The 12,438-nt window shown below is 33.6% G+C and overlaps 3 non-coding genes across 3 annotated transcripts; all 3 read left to right on the top strand.

Moving 5' to 3' along the window:
* Positions 1-4,167: 4,167 nt before the first annotated feature.
* Positions 4,168-6,162, top strand: LOC127011871 (small subunit ribosomal RNA). Its single transcript, XR_007765329.1, has one exon. It is a non-coding gene; the product is annotated as a small subunit ribosomal RNA (ribosomal RNA).
* A 1,203-nt stretch (positions 6,163-7,365) lies between these two features.
* Positions 7,366-7,544, top strand: LOC127012018 (5.8S ribosomal RNA). The gene has a single exon (XR_007765441.1). It is a non-coding gene; the product is annotated as a 5.8S ribosomal RNA (ribosomal RNA).
* A 402-nt stretch (positions 7,545-7,946) lies between these two features.
* LOC127011946 (large subunit ribosomal RNA) lies at positions 7,947-11,917 on the top strand. Its single transcript, XR_007765405.1, has one exon. It is a non-coding gene; the product is annotated as a large subunit ribosomal RNA (ribosomal RNA).
* Positions 11,918-12,438: the final 521 nt, after the last annotated feature.

Here is a 12,438-nt window from a genome sequence, read left to right as displayed (position 1 = left end):
TATAAATAAAAAAATGAAATCGTATGTATATGGCTTATAGGTATAATACCTATAAGGCATAATAATGTATAATATTAGCAAATATACATATAAAAGTGCATAAATTGTATAGATATGGCATAAAGAAGGCATTTATGAGAATAGCTAGTAGAATTTGCCCATACACTACTAGCGAAATGAGATATTTATACCTAGTGAGGGCGGCACTAGTACTATAAATTGTGGCAAAATAAATCTTATGCAAATGCATAGGATTTTGTCAATACCGTACAAAAAACTAAGTAAAACGTATGGATATTGAAAAATAAATGGATTATATTCATAAAATACGAATATTTCTTGCATTCTCTTGTTATACGAGAGAATATCATACGGAGCGGGCAGCCCCTAGTATAGTAAGCAGTCGAATGGGAGACAGCGTGTCCAAAAACACCTATAGGGAGGTGGTCGTTGGCGGACCTCTCCTCGTATTGGTCAAACTTATGATTTTGTCAATACTATATAAAACGCCAATCATATCCATATAAAAGTGAATACAGTATATGGATATGAATAAAAAACCATACATAAATAAAAAAAAATATGTATAAAAAATTATACATATATTTATATTAAGCAATCGTATGGATGTGGCTTATAGGTATAATACCTATAAGGCATAATAATGTATAATATAGCAAATATACATATAAAAGTGCATGAATTGTATAGATATGGCATATAAGTGACATATTTATGAGAATAGCTAGTAGAATTTGCCCATACACTACTAGCGAAATGAGATATTTATACCTAGTGAGGGCGGCACTAGTACTATAAATTGTGGCAAAATAAATCTTATGCAAATGCATAGGATTTTGTCAATACCGTACAAAAAACTAAGTAAAACGTATGGATATTGAAAAATAAATGGATTATATTCATAAAATACGAATATTTCTTGCATTCTCTTGTTATATGAGAGAATATCATACGGAGCGGGTAGCCCCTAGTATAGTAAGCAGTCGAATGGGAGACAGCGTGTCCAAAAACACCTATAGGGAGGTGGTCGTTGGCGGACCTCTCCTCGTATTGGTCAAACTTATGATTTTGTCAATACTATATAAAACGCCAATCATATCCATATAAAAGTGAATACAGTATATGGATATGAATAAAAAACCATACATAAATAAAAAAAAATATGTATAAAAAATTATACATATATTTATATTAAGCAATCGTATGGATGTGGCTTATAGGTATAATACCTATAAGGCATAATAATGTATAATATAGCAAATATACATATAAAAGTGCATGAATTGTATAGATATGGCATATAAGTGACATATTTATGAGAATAGCTAGTAGAATTTGCCCATACACTACTAGCGAAATGAGATATTTATACCTAGTGAGGGCGGCACTAGTACTATAAATTGTGGCAAAATAAATCTTATGCAAATGCATAGGATTTTGTCAATACCGTACAAAAAACTAAGTAAAACGTATGGATATTGAAAAATAAATGGATTATATTCATAAAATACGAATATTTCTTGCATTCTCTTGTTATATGAGAGAATATCATACGGAGCGGGTAGCCCCTAGTATAGTAAGCAGTCGAATGGGAGACAGCGTGTCCAAAAACACCTATAGGGAGGTGGTCGTTGGCGGACCTCTCCTCGTATTGGTCAAACTTATGATTTTGTCAATACTATATAAAACGCCAATCATATCCATATAAAATTGAATACAGTATATGGATATGAATAAAAAACCATACATAAATAAAAAAAAAATATGTATAAAAAATTATACATATATTTATATTAAGCAATCGTATGGATGTGGCTTATAGGTATAATACCTATAAGGCATAATAATGTATAATATAGCAAATATACATATAAAAGTGCATGAATTGTATAGATATGGCATATAAGTGACATATTTATGAGAATAGCTAGTAGAATTTCCCCATACACTACTAGCGAAATGAGATATTTATACCTAGTGAGGGCGGCACTAGTACTATAAATTGTGGCAAAATAAATCTTATGCAAATGCATAGGATTTTGTCAATACCGTACAAAAAACTAAGTAAAACGTATGGATATTGAAAAATAAATGGATTATATTCATAAAATACGAATATTTCTTGCATTCTCTTGTTATATGAGAGAATATCATACGGAGCGGGTAGCCCCTAGTATAGTAAGCAGTCGAATGGGAGACAGCGTGTCCAAAAACACCTATAGGGAGGTGGTCGTTGGCGGACCTCTCCTCGTATTGGTCAAACTTATGATTTTGTCAATACTATATAAAACGCCAATCATATCCATATAAAAGTGAATACAGTATATGGATATGAATAAAAAACCATACATAAATAAAAAAAAAATATGTATAAAAAATTATACATATATTTATATTAAGCAATCGTATGGATGTGGCTTATAGGTATAATACCTATAAGGCATAATAATGTATAATATAGCAAATATACATATAAAAGTGCATGAATTGTATAGATATGGCATATAAGTGACATATTTATGAGAATAGCTAGTAGAATTTGCCCATACACTACTAGCGAAATGAGATATTTATACCTAGTGAGGGCGGCACTAGTACTATAAATTGTGGCAAAATAAATCTTATGCAAATGCATAGGATTTTGTCAATACCATACATAAACCGTATGGATATTGAGAAGTTAATAGATTACATCTATAATATGAGAAGTATTTTAGTATTCTTATTAAATAAGAGAATACTATAAGGGTGAGTGGCAAAGAGAATTGAATATACCCGAATGGGAGACAGCGTGTCCAAAAACTACTATAGGTGGTGTGGCAAATATGAGGAAGGCAATATATCCATATAATGAAAATAAAAGTGCGTTTTCTTATTATATAAGAGAACACTATATGGGTGAGTGGCAAAGTAAATTGAATATACCCGAATGGGAGACAGCGTGTCCAAAAACTACTATAGGTGGTGTGGCAAATATGAGGAAGGCAATATATCCATATAATGAAAATAAAAGTGCGTTTTCTTATTATATAAGAGAACACTATATGGGTGAGTGGCAAAGTAAATTGAATATACCCGAATGGGAGACAGCGTGTCCAAAAACTACTATAGGTGGTGTGGCAAATATGAGGAAGGCAATATATCCATATAATGAATATAAAAGTGCGTTGTCTTATTATATAAGAGAACACTATATGGGTGAGTGGCAAAGTAAATTGAATATACCCGAATGGGAGACAGCGTGTCCAAAAACTACTATAGGATGGTCAATGGGCCGGCCGTCTGCTATTGACATATGTCAGTAGAGAAGATATTATCCGTCAAATTTGTTTCTTTATTCATTTATTTGAATACGAGACTTGGCTCCGCGGTTAATATTTTAAGCCCAAAGATAATAACGTTGAAACAAAGGCCAAGTTTCTATTGTACATAGAATAACAAATTGTTTCCGAATTTTATCGTTAATTTTAGGAGGTAGGCTAACATGATTTATATTATATGTGTATTATTAAATAATAATAGTACATAAAAGTCTACCAAAGAAATATAAAAATGTAATTATGAATACATTTTCAATATTAATATCAACTTATATTGTTGATAATAAAAAATAGCTATTAAGAGAGTTATTTAAGAAATTATATAATATATAATAAAGAGTATATATATAAATAATATATAAGTATATATTATTTAAGAAATAAATATAGTAGTAATAATTATATATATACACTCGGTTCTATTTTATATATTACCAGAGACTTATATGGATATATATAGATAAATTTTAAATTTATCGTCAAAATACAAATGATTAACTCAATATCTTATATTGGTTAAACAAAAATTGTACATGTGTGGATACAATATATTATGTATGTCGAACAAAAATGATATTTTAGAATGAAATGTGCATATATAAAGAAAATATATGAAAAATAAATATTGTGTTTATAAAGAATATGATTCTTTTTGACATCAATAAAAACTTGTTATTATTAGTGGCGAAACAAGTATAAATTGGAAAACAAACGTATACGAATGCTATATAAAAATGGCCGTATTCGATAGAAATAAAATCTATAACAACATATATATTGCTAATTTCTATTCAAAAAATATGAATGAAATATGAATAAAAACATTATTCTGGTTGATCCTGCCAGTAGTTATATGCTTGTCTCAAAGATTAAGCCATGCATGTCTAAGTACACACGAATTAAAAGTGAAACCGCAAAAGGCTCATTATATCAGTTATGGTTCCTTAGATCGTTAACAGTTACTTGGATAACTGTGGTAATTCTAGAGCTAATACATGCAATTAAAACATGAACCTTATGGAACATGTGCTTTTATTAGGCTAAAACCAAGCGATCGCAAGATCGTTATATTGGTTGAACTCTAGATAACATGCAGATCGTATGGTCTTGTACCGACGACAGATCTTTCAAATGTCTGCCCTATCAACTTTTGATGGTAGTATCTAGGACTACCATGGTTGCAACGGGTAACGGGGAATCAGGGTTCGATTCCGGAGAGGGAGCCTGAGAAACGGCTACCACATCTAAGGAAGGCAGCAGGCGCGTAAATTACCCACTCCCAGCTCGGGGAGGTAGTGACGAAAAATAACAATACAGGACTCATATCCGAGGCCCTGTAATTGGAATGAGTACACTTTAAATCCTTTAACAAGGACCAATTGGAGGGCAAGTCTGGTGCCAGCAGCCGCGGTAATTCCAGCTCCAATAGCGTATATTAAAGTTGTTGCGGTTAAAACGTTCGTAGTTGAACTTGTGCTTCATACGGGTAGTACAACTTACAATTGTGGTTAGTACTATACCTTTATGTATGTAAGCGTATTACCGGTGGAGTTCTTACATGTGCTTAGATACTTGTATTTTTTCATATGTTCCTCCTATTTAAAAACCTGCATTAGTGCTCTTAAACGAGTGTTATTGTGGGCCGGTACAATTACTTTGAACAAATTAGAGTGCTTAAAGCAGGCTTCAAATGCCTGAATATTCTGTGCATGGGATAATGAAATAAGACCTCTGTTCTGCTTTCATTGGTTTTCAGATCAAGAGGTAATGATTAATAGAAGCAGTTTGGGGGCATTAGTATTACGACGCGAGAGGTGAAATTCTTGGACCGTCGTAAGACTAACTTAAGCGAAAGCATTTGCCAAAGATGTTTTCATTAATCAAGAACGAAAGTTAGAGGTTCGAAGGCGATCAGATACCGCCCTAGTTCTAACCATAAACGATGCCAGCTAGCAATTGGGTGTAGCTACTTTTATGGCTCTCTCAGTCGCTTCCCGGGAAACCAAAGCTTTTGGGCTCCGGGGGAAGTATGGTTGCAAAGCTGAAACTTAAAGGAATTGACGGAAGGGCACCACCAGGAGTGGAGCCTGCGGCTTAATTTGACTCAACACGGGAAAACTTACCAGGTCCGAACATAAGTGTGTAAGACAGATTGATAGCTCTTTCTCGAATCTATGGGTGGTGGTGCATGGCCGTTCTTAGTTCGTGGAGTGATTTGTCTGGTTAATTCCGATAACGAACGAGACTCAAATATATTAAATAGATATCTTCAGGATTATGGTGTTGAAGCTTATATAGCCTTCATTCATGGTGGCAGTAAAATGTTTATTGTGTTTGAATGTGTTTATATAAGTGGAGCCGTACCTGTTGGTTTGTCCCATTATAAGGACACTAGCTTCTTAAATGGACAAATTGCGTCTAGCAATAATGAGATTGAGCAATAACAGGTCTGTGATGCCCTTAGATGTCCTGGGCTGCACGCGCGCTACAATGAAAGTATCAACGTGTATTTCCTAGACCGAGAGGTCCGGGTAAACCGCTGAACCACTTTCATGCTTGGGATTGTGAACTGAAACTGTTCACATGAACTTGGAATTCCCAGTAAGTGTGAGTCATTAACTCGCATTGATTACGTCCCTGCCCTTTGTACACACCGCCCGTCGCTACTACCGATTGAATTATTTAGTGAGGTCTCCGGACGTGATCACTGTGACGCCTTGCGTGTTACGGTTGTTTCGCAAAAGTTGACCGAACTTGATTATTTAGAGGAAGTAAAAGTCGTAACAAGGTTTCCGTAGGTGAACCTGCGGAAGGATCATTAATGTTTTAATATCCTTACCGTTAATAAAATATTTGTTTATATTATAATAAATACATTATAGTATTACAAATAAAATATGAATTGCCAAAATGTATATGAGATCTATTATAGATCAAATGAAATTTCGAACAAGCAAATCGAAATAATGCAAATATTAAAATTATATATTGTATTTAATACATATGAGAGAAATTAATAAGCAGCCAAAGCAAACAAATAAAAATTCGAACAAGCAAATCGAATTATTAAAATAATAATATTAAATTATTATTGTATATCCTTACCGTTAATAAAATATTTGTTTATATTATAATAAATACATTATAATAATACAAATAAAATATGAATTGCCAAAATGTATATGAGATCTAATATAGATCAAATAAAATTTCGAACAAGCAAATCGAAATAATGCAAATATTAAAATTATATATTGTATTTAATACATATGAGAGAAATAATAAGCAGCCAAAGCAAACAAATAAAAATTCGAACAAGCAAATCGAATTATTAAAATAATAATATTAAATTATTATTGTATATCCTTACCGTTAATAAAATATTTGTTTATATTATAATAAATACATTATAGTAATACAAATAAAATATGAATTGCCAAAATGTATATGATCTAATATAGATCAAATGAAATTTCGAACAAGCAAATCGAAATAATGCAAATATTAAAATTATATATTGTATTTAATACATATGAGAGAAATAATAAGCAGCCAAAACAAACAAATAAAAATTCGAACAAGCAAATCGAATTATTAAAATAATAATATTAAATTATTATTGTATATAAACACAATTAAAATACTGTGTGTATATGGACCATAATATACACGCGTTGCGATATGTATTGTTCATCTCAGTTATGCGCATACATTGGATAATGCAACAACCTAAAATGTACAATGTTGTACCTGGTTTTATACAGGTTAATGTTTTATATAAATTTCAATTTATATCGCTAAAAAAGTATTAATATATATATATATATATTTATTTACAATAAATGCAATTTAAAAAGAAATACTTTGATATATATTGGTTATATAAAACTAAGACATTTCGCAGCATTCGTTTTAGGTATAAAAATAAATTTATTGAAGGAATTGATATATGCCAGTAAAATAGTGTATTTTTAATTTCTTTCAATAAAAACATATTTGACAAAATTAAGAAACCAATTTATAAAACTCTAAGCGGTGGATCACTCGGCTCATGGGTCGATGAAGAACGCAGCAAACTGTGCGTCATCGTGTGAACTGCAGGACACATGAACATCGACATTTTGAACGCATATCGCAGTCCATGCTGTTATGTACTTTAATTAATTTTATAGTGCTGCTTGGACTACATATGGTTGAGGGTTGTAAGACTATGCTAATTAAGTTGCTTATACAAATTTTATAATGAAATTTTATAAGCATATGGTATATTATTGGATAATAATAATTTAATTATTTTATTCATAATATTAAAAAATATATGAAAAACATTATCTCACATTAGTAAATAATTTGAATGTGAAAAACGAAGAGAAATATTTTCTTTTTCAATCAAATGATACTGAGAAATGTCTAGCATAAAAATTTATCTAGAATTGTCTCTTATTAATGATTAGAAAATAGAAAACCGTTGACAATATTATTGTTCTTCGTTGATTCGTTAAATCAAACAAATGCCATTTATATACAGATATTATTAATATAACGAATTTAATAAAATGTTTTATCATTATATATAAAGAATTAATTGCATATAAAAGTTATACACAACCTCAACTCATATGGGACTACCCCCTGAATTTAAGCATATTAATTAGGGGAGGAAAAGAAACTAACAAGGATTTTCTTAGTAGCGGCGAGCGAAAAGAAATCAGTTCAGCACTAAGTCACTTTGTCTATATGGCAAATGTGAGATGCAGTGTATGGAGCGTCAATATTCTAGTATGAGAAATTAACGATTTAAGTCCTTCTTAAATGAGGCCATTTACCCATAGAGGGTGCCAGGCCCGTATAACGTTAATGATTACTAGATGATGTTTCCAAAGAGTCGTGTTGCTTGATAGTGCAGCACTAAGTGGGTGGTAAACTCCATCTAAAACTAAATATAACCATGAGACCGATAGTAAACAAGTACCGTGAGGGAAAGTTGAAAAGAACTCTGAATAGAGAGTTAAACAGTACGTGAAACTGCTTAGAGGTTAAGCCCGATGAACCTGAATATCCGTTATGGAAAATTCATCATTAGAATTGTAATATTTAAACAATATTATGATAATAGTGTGCATTTTTTCCATATAAGGACATTGTAATCTATTAGCATACCAAATTTATCATAAAATATAACTTATAGTTTATTCAAATTAATTTGCTTGCATTTTAACACAGAATAAATGTTATTAATTTGATAAAGTGCTGATAGATTTATATGAATACAGTGCGTTAATTTTTCGGAATTATATAATGGCATAATTATCATTGATTTTTGTGTTTATTATATGCACTTGTAGGATTAACAATGCGAAAGATTCAGGATACCTTCGGGACCCGTCTTGAAACACGGACCAAGGAGTCTAACATATGTGCAAGTTATTGGGATATAAACCTAATAGCGTAATTAACTTGACTAATAATGGGATTAGTTTTTTAACTATTTATAGCTAATTAACACAATCCCGGGGCGTTCTATATAGTTATGTATAATGATATTTATATTATTTATGCCTCTAACTGGAACGTACCTTGAGCATATATGCTGTGACCCGAAAGATGGTGAACTATACTTGATCAGGTTGAAGTCAGGGGAAACCCTGATGGAAGACCGAAACAGTTCTGACGTGCAAATCGATTGTCAGAATTGAGTATAGGGGCGAAAGACCAATCGAACCATCTAGTAGCTGGTTCCTTCCGAAGTTTCCCTCAGGATAGCTGGTGCATTTTAATATTATATAAAATAATCTTATCTGGTAAAGCGAATGATTAGAGGCCTTAGGGTCGAAACGATCTTAACCTATTCTCAAACTTTAAATGGGTAAGAACCTTAACTTTCTTGATATGAAGTTCAAGGTTATGATATAATGTGCCCAGTGGGCCACTTTTGGTAAGCAGAACTGGCGCTGTGGGATGAACCAAACGTAATGTTACGGTGCCCAAATTAACAACTCATGCAGATACCATGAAAGGCGTTGGTTGCTTAAAACAGCAGGACGGTGATCATGGAAGTCGAAATCCGCTAAGGAGTGTGTAACAACTCACCTGCCGAAGCAACTAGCCCTTAAAATGGATGGCGCTTAAGTTGTATACCTATACATTACCGCTAAAGTAGATGATTTATATTACTTGTAATATAAATTTTGAAACTTTAGTGAGTAGGAAGGTACAATGGTATGCGTAGAAGTGTTTGGCGTAAGCCTGCATGGAGCTGCCATTGGTACAGATCTTGGTGGTAGTAGCAAATAATCGAATGAGACCTTGGAGGACTGAAGTGGAGAAGGGTTTCGTGTGAACAGTGGTTGATCACGAGTTAGTCGGTCCTAAGTTCAAGGCGAAAGCCGAAAATTTTCAAGTAAAATACAAATGCCAAACAAATATATATATTATATAAAATCTAGCTAAATTAATATACTTGAATAATTTTGAACGAAAGGGAATACGGTTCCAATTCCGTAACCTGTTGAGTATCCGTTTGTTATTAAATATGGGCCTCGTGCTCATCCTGGCAACAGGAACGACCATAAAGAAGCCGTCGAGAGATATCGGAAGAGTTTTCTTTTCTGTTTTATAGCCGAACTACCATGGAAGTCTTTCGCAGAGAGATATGGTAGATGGGCTAGAAGAGCATGACATATACTGTTGTGTCGATATTTTCTCCTCGGACCTTGAAAATTTATGGTGGGGACACGCAAACTTCTCAACAGGCCGTACCAATATCCGCAGCTGGTCTCCAAGGTGAAGAGTCTCTAGTCGATAGAATAATGTAGGTAAGGGAAGTCGGCAAATTAGATCCGTAACTTCGGGATAAGGATTGGCTCTGAAGATTGAGATAGTCGGGCTTGATTGGGAAACAATAACATGGTTTATGTGCTCGTTCTGGGTAAATAGAGTTTCTAGCATTTATGTTAGTTACTTGTTCCCCGGATAGTTTAGTTACGTAGCCAATTGTGGAACTTTCTTGCTAAAATTTTTAAGAATACTAATTGGGTTAAACCAATTAGTTCTTATTAATTATAACGATTATCAATTAACAATCAATTCAGAACTGGCACGGACTTGGGGAATCCGACTGTCTAATTAAAACAAAGCATTGTGATGGCCCTAGCGGGTGTTGACACAATGTGATTTCTGCCCAGTGCTCTGAATGTCAAAGTGAAGAAATTCAAGTAAGCGCGGGTCAACGGCGGGAGTAACTATGACTCTCTTAAGGTAGCCAAATGCCTCGTCATCTAATTAGTGACGCGCATGAATGGATTAACGAGATTCCTACTGTCCCTATCTACTATCTAGCGAAACCACAGCCAAGGGAACGGGCTTGGAATAATTAGCGGGGAAAGAAGACCCTTTTGAGCTTGACTCTAATCTGGCAGTGTAAGGAGACATAAGAGGTGTAGAATAAGTGGGAGATATTAGACCTCGGTTTGGTATCGCCAATGAAATACCACTACTCTTATTGTTTCCTTACTTACTTGATTAAATGGAACGTGTATCATTTCCTAGCCATTATACGGATATATTTATTATATCTTATGGTATTGGGTTTTGATGCAAGCTTCTTGATCAAAGTATCACGAGTTTGTTATATAATCGCAAACAAATTCTTTAATAAAACGGTGCATTTATGTATTTTTGATTTGAAAATTTGGTATAACTCCAATTACTCAGGTATGATCCAATTCAAGGACATTGCCAGGTAGGGAGTTTGACTGGGGCGGTACATCTCTCAAATAATAACGGAGGTGTCCCAAGGCCAGCTCAGTGCGGACAGAAACCACACATAGAGCAAAAGGGCAAATGCTGACTTGATCTCGGTGTTCAGTACACACAGGGACAGCAAAAGCTCGGCCTATCGATCCTTTTGGTTTAAAGAGTTTTTAACAAGAGGTGTCAGAAAAGTTACCATAGGGATAACTGGCTTGTGGCGGCCAAGCGTTCATAGCGACGTCGCTTTTTGATCCTTCGATGTCGGCTCTTCCTATCATTGTGAAGCAAAATTCACCAAGCGTTGGATTGTTCACCCATGCAAGGGAACGTGAGCTGGGTTTAGACCGTCGTGAGACAGGTTAGTTTTACCCTACTAATGACAAAACGTTGTTGCGACAGCATTCCTGCGTAGTACGAGAGGAACCGCAGGTACGGACCAATGGCACAATACTTGTTCGAGCGAACAGTGGTATGACGCTACGTCCGTTGGATTATGCCTGAACGCCTCTAAGGTCGTATCCGTGCTGGACTGCAATGATAAATAAGGGGCAATTTGCATTGTATGGCTTCTAAACCATTTAAAGTTTATAATTTACTTTTTAAACGACAATGGATGTGATGCCAATGTAATTTGTAACATAGTAAATTGGGAGGATCTTTGATCAGCTGATGCCGCGCTAGTTACATATAAAAGCATTATTTAATACAATGACAAAGCCTAGAATCAATTGTAAACGACTTTTGTAACAGGCAAGGTGTTGTAAGTGGTTGAGCAGCTGCCATACTGCGATCCACTGAAGCTTATCCTTTGCTTGATGATTCGATAATAAAATTGCATAATTTATTTGTTGTGTTGAACTTCTTATATAAAGTTCAATCAACAATCTATTTGTATGCATTGATTGTTTGCTTGGCTTTGTGGCGAATTTTTAATCCTTTATATATTACATTCCTAAGGTCTAGATTTTCAAGTAAGAGACCAATTTGATTAACATATCAATATAAGTACAACTCGACCATCTAATAATAACAATATGAATCGTCATCTTATTAGTGACGCGAAGATTGGCAAACATATAATATAAAAATATTCCTAAGGTCTAGATTTTCAAGTAAGAGACCAATTTGATTAACATATCAATATAAGTACAACTCGACCATCTAATAATAATATGAATCGTCATCTTATTAGTGACGCGAAGATTGGCAAACATATAATATAAAAATATTCCTAAGGTCTAGATTTTCAAGTAAGAGACCAATTTGATTAACATATCAATATAAGTACAACTCGACCATCTAATAATAACAATATGAATCGTCATCTTATTAGTGACGCGAAGAT

Source organism: Drosophila biarmipes, unplaced genomic scaffold (assembly GCF_025231255.1).
Source record: "Drosophila biarmipes strain raj3 unplaced genomic scaffold, RU_DBia_V1.1 ptg000016l, whole genome shotgun sequence".
Lineage (NCBI taxonomy): Eukaryota > Metazoa > Arthropoda > Insecta > Diptera > Drosophilidae > Drosophila > Drosophila biarmipes.
The sequence above is the reverse complement of the archived record's forward strand: the minus strand, read 5'-3'. Positions and strand labels throughout refer to the sequence as shown.